This window comes from Balaenoptera physalus (genome assembly GCF_965194825.1).
Source record: "Balaenoptera physalus genome assembly, chromosome: 9".
NCBI lineage: Eukaryota > Metazoa > Chordata > Mammalia > Artiodactyla > Balaenopteridae > Balaenoptera > Balaenoptera physalus.
In genome coordinates, this window is record NC_138888.1 from 110,279,369 (window position 1) to 110,297,430 (window position 18,062).

Below are 18,062 nucleotides of genomic sequence, written 5' to 3' on the forward strand. Positions count from 1 at the left end.
GTCTGTTTTATTGAAAAGAATTACCCCTTTCAGGACTCCTACGCCCTTCGGGTGAGCATCATTTTGGTTCCAAGATCACTGACTCCCTCCACACCCCTGTGGGCCTGCTGAGCAGCATTGAGTCCCATAAGTCCCACGGAGGCTCTCTGTGTCTGCAGAGTCTCGGGCAACACACTATACGTTACTTCAGGAGAGCTACATTTCCAGAGCACTCGAACAGCATCAAAACTACATTTCTAGGCAGTCCAACATGCCCTGGAAGTCTTCGACATTGCCCTCGTCAGAGCTGCCCTGAGAAAACACTCTGCTTAGAATTTATCGAGGACCTCGTACCTGAAGTCACTCTATTCAAGGAGAAATACAGCATCTTAACATGCTGTGTCGTTCACAGGGCAAGAAACGTGAGAACTCGCCTCGAGGTAAGGCCATGAAATGCTTTGCAGAAGCAGAGGCGTGTAGCAGTTTCCATGTGGCCGTAGACGCATATCTTCAGCATTTTAAAGCCAGTACGCTTTTCAGGACACCCAGGTGCCTCGCCTGGAAACCCTATTCCCTGCAAGAACACTGAGTACCCTCAGGCTATCCTGGCCCTTCTAAGCAAAATCCAGGCCAAGAGCTTTCAGACTCAGAGTGTGTATGTCGAGTGTAGGGTAACAAAGTGCACTCTTATTGGGACATCTTGATATAGCCAGCAATCGCCCAGGTTCACGAGCACCTTTAAGCAAGTTCCAATAGGCCGTGGAATTCGTTCTCATTCCCTAGTTTGAGCTGTACAGAGAGAAACAGTAAGCTTCTCCTTCCATTCAGGACCTCCTACCTGAAGTCACCCTGCCTCCTGAAGAAAGACGACCTCGTTTCTATTGAAACTAAAGCACAGTTTTTCCTGTAGCACGGCAGGCTTTTGAAGAGGCACGGGCCCAGAGGCCTAGCTAGGGCTTTCCTTGGTGTCGCCGTTCACTAGATGCAGAACACCCTGCCTCGAGAAGTTGATTCAGGGAAGCAACAACTGTGTACTCTGTGTCTCATTTGACTTGTTAAAAACCACAGAGATGTATGCTGCCTGTGCCCATGGAAATGGGGGCATGATGGGACTAGCCTTGCTTTTCGTTTGGAAACCTCCATTCTAGCTTCGGTGAAGCTCCCTGAAATTCTCTGCTGTTGACAGGCCTCTGGCCACTGTAGGCATGTGTCTGGGAAGAAAATGAGTTTTCTCTGGCTACACATGGAACTTCATTGGCCGAGGTGGGACGCACCTTGCCATGCTCTAGAGCTAAAGGGAATCTAAACGTGAGCCCTTGGCTCGAGGTAAGGCCCTGAGTAGCCCTGCAGAACGGGAGGCATGCAGCTCTTTCCATTAGCTCTTAGTCGCACTTCTGGTTTACTTTAAATGAAGTACCTTTTTTCAGGACTCCTAGGCCCCTCGGTTGAGCATCATTTTTGTTCCAAGGTCTCTGAGTATCTCCACACCCCTGTAGGCCTGCTGAGCAACAACGAGGCACATTGGTCCTCGGAGGTCCTCTGTGTCTGCTGAGTCATGGGCAACACACTGCACTCTTTCTTGTGATATCTTGATTCACAGCACTCGCACAGGTTCAAGAGCAATGTTCAACAAGTTCCAACATGCCGTGGAAGTCGCTCTCATTCCCTAGTTTGAGCTGTACAGAGAGAAACAGTAAGCTTCTCCTTCCATTCAGGACCTCCTACCTGAAGTCACCCTGCCTCTTGAAGAAAGACGACCTTCTTTGTATTGCAACTAAAGCACAGTTTTTCCTGTAGCACGGCAGGCTTTTGAAGCGGCACGGGTCCAGAGTCCTAGCCAGGGATTTCCTTGGTGAGGCCGTTCACTAGTTGCAGAACACCGTGCCTCGAGAAGTTGATTCAGGGAAGCAACAACTGTGTACTCTGTGTCTCATTTGACTTGTTAAAAACCACAGAGATGAATGCTGCCTGTGCCCATGGAAATGGGGTCATGAGGGTACTAGCCTTGCTTTCCGTTTGGAAACCTCCATTCTTGCTTCCGTGAAGCTCCCTGAAATTCTCTGCTGTTGACAGTCCTCTGGCCACTCTAGGCATGTGTCTGGGAAGAAAATGAGTTTTCTCTGGCTACACACGGAACTTCATTGGCCGGGGTGGGACGCACCTTGCCATGCTCTAGAGCTAAAGGGAATCTAAACGTGAGCCCTTGGCTCGAGGTAAGGCCCTGAGTAGCCCTGCAGAACGGGAGGCATGCAGCTCTTTCCATTAGCTCTTAGTCGCTCTTCTGGTTTACTTTAAATGAAGTACCTTTTTTCAGGACTCCTAGGCCCCTCGGTTGAGCATCATTTTTGTTCCAAGGTCTCTGAGTATCTCCACACCCCTGTAGGCCTGCTGAGCAACAACGAAGCACATTGGTCCTCGGAGGTCCTCTGTGTCTGCTGAGTCATGGGCAACACACTGCACTCTTTCTTGTGATATCTTGATTCACAGCACTCGCACAGGTTCAAGAGCAATGTTCAACAAGTTCCAACATGCCGTGGATGTCGCTCTCATTCCCTAGTTTGAGCTGTACAGAGAGAAACAGTAAGCTTCTCCTTCCATTCAGGACCTCCTACCTGAAGTCACCCTGCCTCTTGAAGAAAGACGACCTTCTTTGTATTGCAACTAAAGCACAGTTTTTCCTGTAGCACGGCAGGCTTTTGAAGCGGCACGGGTCCAGAGTCCTAGCCAGGAATTTCCTTGGTGAGGCCGTTCACTAGTTGCAGAACACCGTGCCTCGAGAAGTTGATTCAGGGAAGCAACAACTGTGTACTCTGTGTCTCATTTGACTTGTTAAAAACCACAGAGATGTATGCTGCCTGTGCCCATGGAAATGGGGGCATGATGGGACTAGCCTTGCTTTTCGTTTGGAAACCTCCATTCTAGCTTCGGTGAAGCTCCCTGAAATTCTCTGCTGTTGACAGGCCTCTGGCCACTGTAGGCATGTGTCTGGGAAGAAAATGAGTTTTCTCTGGCTACACTCGGAACTTCATTGGCCGGGGTGGGGCGCACCTTGCCATGCTCTAGAGCTAAAGGGAATCTAAACGTGAGCCCTTGGCTCGAGGTAAGGCCCTGAGTAGCCCTGCAGATAGGGAGGCATGCAACTCTTTCCATTAGCTCTTAGTCCCTCTTCTGGTTTACTTTAAATGAAGTACCTTTTTTCAGGACTCCTAGGCCCCTCGGTTGAGCATCATTTTTGTTCCAAGGTCTCTGAGTATCTCCACACCCCTGTAGGCCTGCTGAGCAACAACGAGGCACATTGGTCCTCGGAGGTCCTCTGTGTCTGCTGAGTCATGGGCAACACACTGCACTCTTTCTTGTGATATCTTGATTCACAGCACTCGCACAGGTTCAAGAGCAATGTTCAACAAGTTCCAACATGCCGTGGAAGTCGCTCTCATTCCCTAGTTTGAGCTGTACAGAGAGAAACAGTAAGCTTCTCCTTCCATTCAGGACCTCCTACCTGAAGTCACCCTGCCTCTTGAAGAAAGACGACCTTCTTTGTATTGCAACTAAAGCACAGTTTTTCCTGTAGCACGGCAGGCTTTTGAAGCGGCACGGGTCCAGAGTCCTAGCCAGGGATTTCCTTGGTGAGGCCGTTCACTAGTTGCAGAACACCGTGCCTCGAGAAGTTGATTCAGGGAAGCAACAACTGTGTACTCTGTGTCTCATTTGACTTGTTAAAAACCACAGAGATGAATGCTGCCTGTGCCCATGGAAATGGGGTCATGAGGGTACTAGCCTTGCTTTCCGTTTGGAAACCTCCATTCTTGCTTCCGTGAAGCTCCCTGAAATTCTCTGCTGTTGACAGTCCTCTGGCCACTCTAGGCATGTGTCTGGGAAGAAAATGAGTTTTCTCTGGCTACACACGGAACTTCATTGGCCGGGGTGGGACGCACCTTGCCATGCTCTAGAGCTAAAGGGAATCTAAACGTGAGCCCTTGGCTCGAGGTAAGGCCCTGAGTAGCCCTGCAGAACGGGAGGCATGCAGCTCTTTCCATTAGCTCTTAGTCGCTCTTCTGGTTTACTTTAAATGAAGTACCTTTTTTCAGGACTCCTAGGCCCCTCGGTTGAGCATCATTTTTGTTCCAAGGTCTCTGAGTATCTCCACACCCCTGTAGGCCTGCTGAGCAACAACGAGGCACATTGGTCCTCGGAGGTCCTCTGTGTCTGCTGAGTCATGGGCAACACACTGCACTCTTTCTTGTGATATCTTGATTCACAGCACTCGCACAGGTTCAAGAGCAATGTTCAACAAGTTCCAACATGCCGTGGATGTCGCTCTCATTCCCTAGTTTGAGCTGTACAGAGAGAAACAGTAAGCTTCTCCTTCCATTCAGGACCTCCTACCTGAAGTCACCCTGCCTCTTGAAGAAAGACGACCTTCTTTGTATTGCAACTAAAGCACAGTTTTTCCTGTAGCACGGCAGGCTTTTGAAGCGGCACGGGTCCAGAGTCCTAGCCAGGAATTTCCTTGGTGAGGCCGTTCACTAGTTGCAGAACACCGTGCCTCGAGAAGTTGATTCAGGGAAGCAACAACTGTGTACTCTGTGTCTCATTTGACTTGTTAAAAACCACAGAGATGTATGCTGCCTGTGCCCATGGAAATGGGGGCATGATGGGACTAGCCTTGCTTTTCGTTTGGAAACCTCCATTCTAGCTTCGGTGAAGCTCCCTGAAATTCTCTGCTGTTGACAGGCCTCTGGCCACTGTAGGCATGTGTCTGGGAAGAAAATGAGTTTTCTCTGGCTACACATGGAACTTCATTGGCCGAGGTGGGACGCACCTTGCCATGCTCTAGAGCTAAAGGGAATCTAAACGTGAGCCCTTGGCTCGAGGTAAGGCCCTGAGTAGCCCTGCAGAACGGGAGGCATGCAGCTCTTTCCATTAGCTCTTAGTCGCTCTTCTGGTTTACTTTAAATGAAGTACCTTTTTTCAGGACTCCTTGGCCCCTCGGTTGAGCATCATTTTTGTTCCAAGGTCTCTGAGTATCTCCACACCCCTGTAGGCCTGCTGAGCAACAACGAGGCACATTGGTCCTCGGAGGTCCTCTGTGTCTGCTGAGTCATGGGCAACACACTGCACTCTTTCTTGTGATATCTTGATTCACAGCACTCGCACAGGTTCAAGAGCAATGTTCAACAAGTTCCAACATGCCGTGGAAGTCGCTCTCATTCCCTAGTTTGAGCTGTACAGAGAGAAACAGTAAGCTTCTCCTTCCATTCAGGACCTCCTACCTGAAGTCACCCTGCCTCTTGAAGAAAGACGACCTTCTTTGTATTGCAACTAAAGCACAGTTTTTCCTGTAGCACGGCAGGCTTTTGAAGCGGCACGGGTCCAGAGTCCTAGCCAGGGATTTCCTTGGTGAGGCCGTTCACTAGTTGCAGAACACCGTGCCTCGAGAAGTTGATTCAGGGAAGCAACAACTGTGTACTCTGTGTCTCATTTGACTTGTTAAAAACCACAGAGATGAATGCTGCCTGTGCCCATGGAAATGGGGTCATGAGGGTACTAGCCTTGCTTTCCGTTTGGAAACCTCCATTCTTGCTTCCGTGAAGCTCCCTGAAATTCTCTGCTGTTGACAGTCCTCTGGCCACTGTAGGCATGTGTCTGGGAAAAAAATGAGTTTTCTCTGGGTACACACGGAGCTTCATTGGCCGGGGTGGGGCTCTCCTTGCCATCCTCTAGAGCTAAAGGGAATCTCAACGTGAGTCCCTGCCTCGAGGTAAGGCCCTGAGTAGCCCTGCAGAAAGGGAGGCATGCAGCTCTTTCCATGAGCTCTTAGTGGAGGTCTGTTTTATTTAAAAGAATTACCCCTTTCAGGACTCCTACGCCCTTCGGGTGAGCATCATTTTGGTTCCAAGATCACTGACTCCCTCCACACCCCTGTGGGCCTGCTGAGCAGCATTGAGTCCCATAAGTCCCACGGAGGCTCTCTGTGTCTGCAGAGTCTCGGGCAACACACTATACGTTACTTCAGGAGAGCTACATTTCCAGAGCACTCGAACAGCTTCAAAACTACATTTCTAGGCAGTCCAACATGCCCTGGAAGTCTTCGACATTGCCCTCGTCAGAGCTGCCCAGAGAAAACACTCTGCTTAGAATTTATCGAGTACCTCGTACCTGAAGTCACTCTATTCAAGGAGAAATACAGCATCTTAACATGCTGTGTCGTTCACAGGGCAAGAAACGTGAGAACTTGCCTCGAGGTAAGGCCATGAAATGCTATGCAGAAGCGGAGGCGTGTGGCAGTTTCCATGTGGCCGTAGACGCATATCTTCAGCATTTTAAAGCCAGTACGCTTTTCAGGACACCCAGGTGCCTCGCCTGGAAACCCTATTCCCTGCAAGAACACTGAGTACCCTCAGGCTATCCTGGCCCTTCTAAGCAAAATCCAGGCCAAGAGCTTTCAGACTCAGAGTGTGTATGTCGAGTGTAGGGTAACAAAGTGCACTCTTATTGGGACATCTTGATATAGCCAGCAATCGCCCAGGTTCACGAGCACCTTTAAGCAAGTTCCAATAGGCCGTGGAATTCGTTCTCATTCCCTAGTTTGAGCTGTACAGAGAGAAACAGTAAGCTTCTCCTTCCATTCAGGACCTCCTACCTGAAGTCACCCTGCCTCCTGAAGAAAGACGACCTCGTTTCTATTGAAACTAAAGCACAGTTTTTCCTGTAGCACGGCAGGCTTTTGAAGAGGCACGGGCCCAGAGGCCTAGCTAGGGCTTTCCTTGGTGTGGCCGTTCACTAGATGCAGAACACCCTGCCTCGAGAAATTGATTCAGGGAAGCAACAACTGTGTACTCTGTGTCTGATTTGACTTGTTAAAAACCACAGAGATGTATGCTGCCTGTGCCCATGGAAATGGGGGCATGATGGGACTAGCCTTGCTTTTCGTTTGGAAACCTCCATTCTAGCTTCGGTGAAGCTCCCTGAAATTCTCTGCTGTTGACAGTCCTCTGGCCACTGTAGGCATGTGTCTGGGAAGAAAATGAGTTTTCTCTGGCTACACACGGAACTTCATTGGCCGGGGTGGGACGCACCTTGCCATGCTCTAGAGCTAAAGGGAATCTAAACGTGAGCCCTTGGCTCGAGGTAAGGCCCTGAGTAGCCCTGCAGAACGGGAGGCATGCAGCTCTTTCCATTAGCTCTTAGTCGCACTTCTGGTTTACTTTAAATGAAGTACCTTTTTTCAGGACTCCTAGGCCCCTCGGTTGAGCATCATTTTTGTTCCAAGGTCTCTGAGTATCTCCACACCCCTGTAGGCCTGCTGAGCAACAACGAGGCACATTGGTCCTCGGAGGTCCTCTGTGTCTGCTGAGTCATGGGCAACACACTGCACTCTTTCTTGTGATATCTTGATTCACAGCACTCGCACAGGTTCAAGAGCAATGTTCAACAAGTTCCAACATGCCGTGGAAGTCGCTCTCATTCCCTAGTTTGAGCTGTACAGAGAGAAACAGTAAGCTTCTCCTTCCATTCAGGACCTCCTACCTGAAGTCACCCTGCCTCTTGAAGAAAGACGACCTTCTTTGTATTGCAACTAAAGCACAGTTTTTCCTGTAGCACGGCAGGCTTTTGAAGCGGCACGGGTCCAGAGTCCTAGCCAGGGATTTCCTTGGTGAGGCCGTTCACTAGTTGCAGAACACCGTGCCTCGAGAAGTTGATTCAGGGAAGCAACAACTGTGTACTCTGTGTCTCATTTGACTTGTTAAAAACCACAGAGATGAATGCTGCCTGTGCCCATGGAAATGGGGTCATGAGGGTACTAGCCTTGCTTTCCGTTTGGAAACCTCCATTCTTGCTTCCGTGAAGCTCCCTGAAATTCTCTGCTGTTGACAGTCCTCTGGCCACTCTAGGCATGTGTCTGGGAAGAAAATGAGTTTTCTCTGGCTACACACGGAACTTCATTGGCCGGGGTGGGACGCACCTTGCCATGCTCTAGAGCTAAAGGGAATCTAAACGTGAGCCCTTGGCTCGAGGTAAGGCCCTGAGTAGCCCTGCAGAACGGGAGGCATGCAGCTCTTTCCATTAGCTCTTAGTCGCTCTTCTGGTTTACTTTAAATGAAGTACCTTTTTTCAGGACTCCTAGGCCCCTCGGTTGAGCATCATTTTTGTTCCAAGGTCTCTGAGTATCTCCACACCCCTGTAGGCCTGCTGAGCAACAACGAGGCACATTGGTCCTCGGAGGTCCTCTGTGTCTGCTGAGTCATGGGCAACACACTGCACTCTTTCTTGTGATATCTTGATTCACAGCACTCGCACAGGTTCAAGAGCAATGTTCAACAAGTTCCAACATGCCGTGGATGTCGCTCTCATTCCCTAGTTTGAGCTGTACAGAGAGAAACAGTAAGCTTCTCCTTCCATTCAGGACCTCCTACCTGAAGTCACCCTGCCTCTTGAAGAAAGACGACCTTCTTTGTATTGCAACTAAAGCACAGTTTTTCCTGTAGCACGGCAGGCTTTTGAAGCGGCACGGGTCCAGAGTCCTAGCCAGGAATTTCCTTGGTGAGGCCGTTCACTAGTTGCAGAACACCGTGCCTCGAGAAGTTGATTCAGGGAAGCAACAACTGTGTACTCTGTGTCTCATTTGACTTGTTAAAAACCACAGAGATGTATGCTGCCTGTGCCCATGGAAATGGGGGCATGATGGGACTAGCCTTGCTTTTCGTTTGGAAACCTCCATTCTAGCTTCGGTGAAGCTCCCTGAAATTCTCTGCTGTTGACAGGCCTCTGGCCACTGTAGGCATGTGTCTGGGAAGAAAATGAGTTTTCTCTGGCTACACTCGGAACTTCATTGGCCGGGGTGGGGCGCACCTTGCCATGCTCTAGAGCTAAAGGGAATCTAAACGTGAGCCCTTGGCTCGAGGTAAGGCCCTGAGTAGCCCTGCAGATAGGGAGGCATGCAACTCTTTCCATTAGCTCTTAGTCCCTCTTCTGGTTTACTTTAAATGAAGTACCTTTTTTCAGGACTCCTAGGCCCCTCGGTTGAGCATCATTTTTGTTCCAAGGTCTCTGAGTATCTCCACACCCCTGTAGGCCTGCTGAGCAACAACGAGGCACATTGGTCCTCGGAGGTCCTCTGTGTCTGCTGAGTCATGGGCAACACACTGCACTCTTTCTTGTGATATCTTGATTCACAGCACTCGCACAGGTTCAAGAGCAATGTTCAACAAGTTCCAACATGCCGTGGAAGTCGCTCTCATTCCCTAGTTTGAGCTGTACAGAGAGAAACAGTAAGCTTCTCCTTCCATTCAGGACCTCCTACCTGAAGTCACCCTGCCTCTTGAAGAAAGACGACCTTCTTTGTATTGCAACTAAAGCACAGTTTTTCCTGTAGCACGGCAGGCTTTTGAAGCGGCACGGGTCCAGAGTCCTAGCCAGGGATTTCCTTGGTGAGGCCGTTCACTAGTTGCAGAACACCGTGCCTCGAGAAGTTGATTCAGGGAAGCAACAACTGTGTACTCTGTGTCTCATTTGACTTGTTAAAAACCACAGAGATGAATGCTGCCTGTGCCCATGGAAATGGGGTCATGAGGGTACTAGCCTTGCTTTCCGTTTGGAAACCTCCATTCTTGCTTCCGTGAAGCTCCCTGAAATTCTCTGCTGTTGACAGTCCTCTGGCCACTGTAGGCATGTGTCTGGGAAAAAAATGAGTTTTCTCTGGGTACACACGGAGCTTCATTGGCCGGGGTGGGGCTCTCCTTGCCATCCTCTAGAGCTAAAGGGAATCTCAACGTGAGTCCCTGCCTCGAGGTAAGGCCCTGAGTAGCCCTGCAGAAAGGGAGGCATGCAGCTCTTTCCATGAGCTCTTAGTGGAGGTCTGTTTTATTTAAAAGAATTACCCCTTTCAGGACTCCTACGCCCTTCGGGTGAGCATCATTTTGGTTCCAAGATCACTGACTCCCTCCACACCCCTGTGGGCCTGCTGAGCAGCATTGAGTCCCATAAGTCCCACGGAGGCTCTCTGTGTCTGCAGAGTCTCGGGCAACACACTATACGTTACTTCAGGAGAGCTACATTTCCAGAGCACTCGAACAGCTTCAAAACTACATTTCTAGGCAGTCCAACATGCCCTGGAAGTCTTCGACATTGCCCTCGTCAGAGCTGCCCAGAGAAAACACTCTGCTTAGAATTTATCGAGTACCTCGTACCTGAAGTCACTCTATTCAAGGAGAAATACAGCATCTTAACATGCTGTGTCGTTCACAGGGCAAGAAACGTGAGAACTTGCCTCGAGGTAAGGCCATGAAATGCTATGCAGAAGCGGAGGCGTGTGGCAGTTTCCATGTGGCCGTAGACGCATATCTTCAGCATTTTAAAGCCAGTACGCTTTTCAGGACACCCAGGTGCCTCGCCTGGAAACCCTATTCCCTGCAAGAACACTGAGTACCCTCAGGCTATCCTGGCCCTTCTAAGCAAAATCCAGGCCAAGAGCTTTCAGACTCAGAGTGTGTATGTCGAGTGTAGGGTAACAAAGTGCACTCTTATTGGGACATCTTGATATAGCCAGCAATCGCCCAGGTTCACGAGCACCTTTAAGCAAGTTCCAATAGGCCGTGGAATTCGTTCTCATTCCCTAGTTTGAGCTGTACAGAGAGAAACAGTAAGCTTCTCCTTCCATTCAGGACCTCCTACCTGAAGTCACCCTGCCTCCTGAAGAAAGACGACCTCGTTTCTATTGAAACTAAAGCACAGTTTTTCCTGTAGCACGGCAGGCTTTTGAAGAGGCACGGGCCCAGAGGCCTAGCTAGGGCTTTCCTTGGTGTGGCCGTTCACTAGATGCAGAACACCCTGCCTCGAGAAATTGATTCAGGGAAGCAACAACTGTGTACTCTGTGTCTGATTTGACTTGTTAAAAACCACAGAGATGTATGCTGCCTGTGCCCATGGAAATGGGGGCATGATGGGACTAGCCTTGCTTTTCGTTTGGAAACCTCCATTCTAGCTTCGGTGAAGCTCCCTGAAATTCTCTGCTGTTGACAGTCCTCTGGCCACTGTAGGCATGTGTCTGGGAAGAAAATGAGTTTTCTCTGGCTACACACGGAACTTCATTGGCCGGGGTGGGACGCACCTTGCCATGCTCTAGAGCTAAAGGGAATCTAAACGTGAGCCCTTGGCTCGAGGTAAGGCCCTGAGTAGCCCTGCAGAACGGGAGGCATGCAGCTCTTTCCATTAGCTCTTAGTCGCTCTTCTGGTTTACTTTAAATGAAGTACCTTTTTTCAGGACTCCTAGGCCCCTCGGTTGAGCATCATTTTTGTTCCAAGGTCTCTGAGTATCTCCACACCCCTGTAGGCCTGCTGAGCAACAACGAAACACATTGGTCCTCGGAGGTCCTCTGTGTCTGCTGAGTCATGGGCAACACACTGCACTCTTTCTTGTGATATCTTGATTCACAGCACTCGCACAGGTTCAAGAGCAATGTTCAACAAGTTCCAACATGCCGTGGATGTCGCTCTCATTCCCTAGTTTGAGCTGTACAGAGAGAAACAGTAAGCTTCTCCTTCCATTCAGGACCTCCTACCTGAAGTCACCCTGCCTCTTGAAGAAAGACGACCTTCTTTGTATTGCAACTAAAGCACAGTTTTTCCTGTAGCACGGCAGGCTTTTGAAGCGGCACGGGTCCAGAGTCCTAGCCAGGAATTTCCTTGGTGAGGCCGTTCACTAGTTGCAGAACACCGTGCCTCGAGAAGTTGATTCAGGGAAGCAACAACTGTGTACTCTGTGTCTGATTTGACTTGTTAAAAACCACAGAGATGTATGCTGCCTGTGCCCATGGAAATGGGGGCATGATGGGACTAGCCTTGCTTTTCGTTTGGAAACCTCCATTCTAGCTTCGGTGAAGCTCCCTGAAATTCTCTGCTGTTGACAGGCCTCTGGCCACTGTAGGCATGTGTCTGGGAAGAAAATGAGTTTTCTCTGGCTACACTCGGAACTTCATTGGCCGGGGTGGGGCGCACCTTGCCATGCTCTAGAGCTAAAGGGAATCTAAACGTGAGCCCTTGGCTCGAGGTAAGGCCCTGAGTAGCCCTGCAGATAGGGAGGCATGCAACTCTTTCCATTAGCTCTTAGTCCCTCTTCTGGTTTACTTTAAATGAAGTACCTTTTTTCAGGACTCCTAGGCCCCTCGGTTGAGCATCATTTTTGTTCCAAGGTCTCTGAGTATCTCCACACCCCTGTAGGCCTGCTGAGCAACAACGAGGCACATTGGTCCTCGGAGGTCCTCTGTGTCTGCTGAGTCATGGGCAACACACTGCACTCTTTCTTGTGATATCTTGATTCACAGCACTCGCACAGGTTCAAGAGCAATGTTCAACAAGTTCCAACATGCCGTGGAAGTCGCTCTCATTCCCTAGTTTGAGCTGTACAGAGAGAAACAGTAAGCTTCTCCTTCCATTCAGGACCTCCTACCTGAAGTCACCCTGCCTCTTGAAGAAAGACGACCTTCTTTGTATTGCAACTAAAGCACAGTTTTTCCTGTAGCACGGCAGGCTTTTGAAGCGGCACGGGTCCAGAGTCCTAGCCAGGGATTTCCTTGGTGAGGCCGTTCACTAGTTGCAGAACACCGTGCCTCGAGAAGTTGATTCAGGGAAGCAACAACTGTGTACTCTGTGTCTCATTTGACTTGTTAAAAACCACAGAGATGAATGCTGCCTGTGCCCATGGAAATGGGGTCATGAGGGTACTAGCCTTGCTTTCCGTTTGGAAACCTCCATTCTTGCTTCCGTGAAGCTCCCTGAAATTCTCTGCTGTTGACAGTCCTCTGGCCACTCTAGGCATGTGTCTGGGAAGAAAATGAGTTTTCTCTGGCTACACACGGAACTTCATTGGCCGGGGTGGGACGCACCTTGCCATGCTCTAGAGCTAAAGGGAATCTAAACGTGAGCCCTTGGCTCGAGGTAAGGCCCTGAGTAGCCCTGCAGAACGGGAGGCATGCAGCTCTTTCCATTAGCTCTTAGTCGCTCTTCTGGTTTACTTTAAATGAAGTACCTTTTTTCAGGACTCCTAGGCCCCTCGGTTGAGCATCATTTTTGTTCCAAGGTCTCTGAGTATCTCCACACCCCTGTAGGCCTGCTGAGCAACAACGAAGCACATTGGTCCTCGGAGGTCCTCTGTGTCTGCTGAGTCATGGGCAACACACTGCACTCTTTCTTGTGATATCTTGATTCACAGCACTCGCACAGGTTCAAGAGCAATGTTCAACAAGTTCCAACATGCCGTGGATGTCGCTCTCATTCCCTAGTTTGAGCTGTACAGAGAGAAACAGTAAGCTTCTCCTTCCATTCAGGACCTCCTACCTGAAGTCACCCTGCCTCTTGAAGAAAGACGACCTTCTTTGTATTGCAACTAAAGCACAGTTTTTCCTGTAGCACGGCAGGCTTTTGAAGCGGCACGGGTCCAGAGTCCTAGCCAGGAATTTCCTTGGTGAGGCCGTTCACTAGTTGCAGAACACCGTGCCTCGAGAAGTTGATTCAGGGAAGCAACAACTGTGTACTCTGTGTCTCATTTGACTTGTTAAAAACCACAGAGATGTATGCTGCCTGTGCCCATGGAAATGGGGGCATGATGGGACTAGCCTTGCTTTTCGTTTGGAAACCTCCATTCTAGCTTCGGTGAAGCTCCCTGAAATTCTCTGCTGTTGACAGGCCTCTGGCCACTGTAGGCATGTGTCTGGGAAGAAAATGAGTTTTCTCTGGCTACACTCGGAACTTCATTGGCCGGGGTGGGGCGCACCTTGCCATGCTCTAGAGCTAAAGGGAATCTAAACGTGAGCCCTTGGCTCGAGGTAAGGCCCTGAGTAGCCCTGCAGATAGGGAGGCATGCAACTCTTTCCATTAGCTCTTAGTCCCTCTTCTGGTTTACTTTAAATGAAGTACCTTTTTTCAGGACTCCTAGGCCCCTCGGTTGAGCATCATTTTTGTTCCAAGGTCTCTGAGTATCTCCACACCCCTGTAGGCCTGCTGAGCAACAACGAGGCACATTGGTCCTCGGAGGTCCTCTGTGTCTGCTGAGTCATGGGCAACACACTGCACTCTTTCTTGTGATATCTTGATTCACAGCACTCGCACAGGTTCAAGAGCAATGTTCAACAAGTTCCAACATGCCGTGGAAGTCGCTCTCATTCCCTAGTTTGAGCTGTACAGAGAGAAACAGTAAGCTTCTCCTTCCATTCAGGACCTCCTACCTGAAGTCACCCTGCCTCTTGAAGAAAGACGACCTTCTTTGTATTGCAACTAAAGCACAGTTTTTCCTGTAGCACGGCAGGCTTTTGAAGCGGCACGGGTCCAGAGTCCTAGCCAGGGATTTCCTTGGTGAGGCCGTTCACTAGTTGCAGAACACCGTGCCTCGAGAAGTTGATTCAGGGAAGCAACAACTGTGTACTCTGTGTCTCATTTGACTTGTTAAAAACCACAGAGATGAATGCTGCCTGTGCCCATGGAAATGGGGTCATGAGGGTACTAGCCTTGCTTTCCGTTTGGAAACCTCCATTCTTGCTTCCGTGAAGCTCCCTGAAATTCTCTGCTGTTGACAGTCCTCTGGCCACTCTAGGCATGTGTCTGGGAAGAAAATGAGTTTTCTCTGGCTACACACGGAACTTCATTGGCCGGGGTGGGACGCACCTTGCCATGCTCTAGAGCTAAAGGGAATCTAAACGTGAGCCCTTGGCTCGAGGTAAGGCCCTGAGTAGCCCTGCAGAACGGGAGGCATGCAGCTCTTTCCATTAGCTCTTAGTCGCTCTTCTGGTTTACTTTAAATGAAGTACCTTTTTTCAGGACTCCTAGGCCCCTCGGTTGAGCATCATTTTTGTTCCAAGGTCTCTGAGTATCTCCACACCCCTGTAGGCCTGCTGAGCAACAACGAGGCACATTGGTCCTCGGAGGTCCTCTGTGTCTGCTGAGTCATGGGCAACACACTGCACTCTTTCTTGTGATATCTTGATTCACAGCACTCGCACAGGTTCAAGAGCAATGTTCAACAAGTTCCAACATGCCGTGGATGTCGCTCTCATTCCCTAGTTTGAGCTGTACAGAGAGAAACAGTAAGCTTCTCCTTCCATTCAGGACCTCCTACCTGAAGTCACCCTGCCTCTTGAAGAAAGACGACCTTCTTTGTATTGCAACTAAAGCACAGTTTTTCCTGTAGCACGGCAGGCTTTTGAAGCGGCACGGGTCCAGAGTCCTAGCCAGGAATTTCCTTGGTGAGGCCGTTCACTAGTTGCAGAACACCGTGCCTCGAGAAGTTGATTCAGGGAAGCAACAACTGTGTACTCTGTGTCTCATTTGACTTGTTAAAAACCACAGAGATGTATGCTGCCTGTGCCCATGGAAATGGGGGCATGATGGGACTAGCCTTGCTTTTCGTTTGGAAACCTCCATTCTAGCTTCGGTGAAGCTCCCTGAAATTCTCTGCTGTTGACAGGCCTCTGGCCACTGTAGGCATGTGTCTGGGAAGAAAATGAGTTTTCTCTGGCTACACATGGAACTTCATTGGCCGAGGTGGGACGCACCTTGCCATGCTCTAGAGCTAAAGGGAATCTAAACGTGAGCCCTTGGCTCGAGGTAAGGCCCTGAGTAGCCCTGCAGAACGGGAGGCATGCAGCTCTTTCCATTAGCTCTTAGTCGCTCTTCTGGTTTACTTTAAATGAAGTACCTTTTTTCAGGACTCCTAGGCCCCTCGGTTGAGCATGATTTTTGTTCCAAGGTCTCTGAGTATCTCCACACCCCTGTAGGCCTGCTGAGCAACAACGAGGCACATTGGTCCTCGGAGGTCCTCTGTGTCTGCTGAGTCATGGGCAACACACTGCACTCTTTCTTGTGATATCTTGATTCACAGCACTCGCACAGGTTCAAGAGCAATGTTCAACAAGTTCCAACATGCCGTGGAAGTCGCTCTCATTCCCTAGTTTGAGCTGTACAGAGAGAAACAGTAAGCTTCTCCTTCCATTCAGGACCTCCTACCTGAAGTCACCCTGCCTCTTGAAGAAAGACGACCTTCTTTGTATTGCAACTAAAGCACAGTTTTTCCTGTAGCACGGCAGGCTTTTGAAGCGGCACGGGTCCAGAGTCCTAGCCAGGGATTTCCTTGGTGAGGCCGTTCACTAGTTGCAGAACACCGTGCCTCGAGAAGTTGATTCAGGGAAGCAACAACTGTGTACTCTGTGTCTCATTTGACTTGTTAAAAACCACAGAGATGAATGCTGCCTGTGCCCATGGAAATGGGGTCATGAGGGTACTAGCCTTGCTTTCCGTTTGGAAACCTCCATTCTTGCTTCCGTGAAGCTCCCTGAAATTCTCTGCTGTTGACAGTCCTCTGGCCACTGTAGGCATGTGTCTGGGAAAAAAATGAGTTTTCTCTGGGTACACACGGAGCTTCATTGGCCGGGGTGGGGCTCTCCTTGCCATCCTCTAGAGCTAAAGGGAATCTCAACGTGAGTCCCTGCCTCGAGGTAAGGCCCTGAGTAGCCCTGCAGAAAGGGAGGCATGCAGCTCTTTCCATGAGCTCTTAGTGGAGGTCTGTTTTATTTAAAAGAATTACCCCTTTCAGGACTCCTACGCCCTTCGGGTGAGCATCATTTTGGTTCCAAGATCACTGACTCCCTCCACACCCCTGTGGGCCTGCTGAGCAGCATTGAGTCCCATAAGTCCCACGGAGGCTCTCTGTGTCTGCAGAGTCTCGGGCAACACACTATACGTTACTTCAGGAGAGCTACATTTCCAGAGCACTCGAACAGCATCAAAACTACATTTCTAGGCAGTCCAACATGCCCTGGAAGTCTTCGACATTGCCCTCGTCAGAGCTGCCCTGAGAAAACACTCTGCTTAGAATTTATCGAGGACCTCGTACCTGAAGTCACTCTATTCAAGGAGAAATACAGCATCTTAACATGCTGTGTCGTTCACAGGGCAAGAAACGTGAGAACTCGCCTCGAGGTAAGGCCATGAAATGCTTTGCAGAAGCAGAGGCGTGTAGCAGTTTCCATGTGGCCGTAGACGCATATCTTCAGCATTTTAAAGCCAGTACGCTTTTCAGGACACCCAGGTGCCTCGCCTGGAAACCCTATTCCCTGCAAGAACACTGAGTACCCTCAGGCTATCCTGGCCCTTCTAAGCAAAATCCAGGCCAAGAGCTTTCAGACTCAGAGTGTGTATGTCGAGTGTAGGGTAACAAAGTGCACTCTTATTGGGACATCTTGATATAGCCAGCAATCGCCCAGGTTCACGAGCACCTTTAAGCAAGTTCCAATAGGCCGTGGAATTCGTTCTCATTCCCTAGTTTGAGCTGTACAGAGAGAAACAGTAAGCTTCTCCTTCCATTCAGGACCTCCTACCTGAAGTCACCCTGCCTCCTGAAGAAAGACGACCTCGTTTCTATTGAAACTAAAGCACAGTTTTTCCTGTAGCACGGCAGGCTTTTGAAGAGGCACGGGCCCAGAGGCCTAGCTAGGGCTTTCCTTGGTGTCGCCGTTCACTAGATGCAGAACACCCTGCCTCGAGAAGTTGATTCAGGGAAGCAACAACTGTGTACTCTGTGTCTCATTTGACTTGTTAAAAACCACAGAGATGTATGCTGCCTGTGCCCATGGAAATGGGGGCATGATGGGACTAGCCTTGCTTTTCGTTTGGAAACCTCCATTCTAGCTTCGGTGAAGCTCCCTGAAATTCTCTGCTGTTGACAGGCCTCTGGCCACTGTAGGCATGTGTCTGGGAAGAAAATGAGTTTTCTCTGGCTACACATGGAACTTCATTGGCCGAGGTGGGACGCACCTTGCCATGCTCTAGAGCTAAAGGGAATCTAAACGTGAGCCCTTGGCTCGAGGTAAGGCCCTGAGTAGCCCTGCAGAACGGGAGGCATGCAGCTCTTTCCATTAGCTCTTAGTCGCACTTCTGGTTTACTTTAAATGAAGTACCTTTTTTCAGGACTCCTAGGCCCCTCGGTTGAGCATCATTTTTGTTCCAAGGTCTCTGAGTATCTCCACACCCCTGTAGGCCTGCTGAGCAACAACGAGGCACATTGGTCCTCGGAGGTCCTCTGTGTCTGCTGAGTC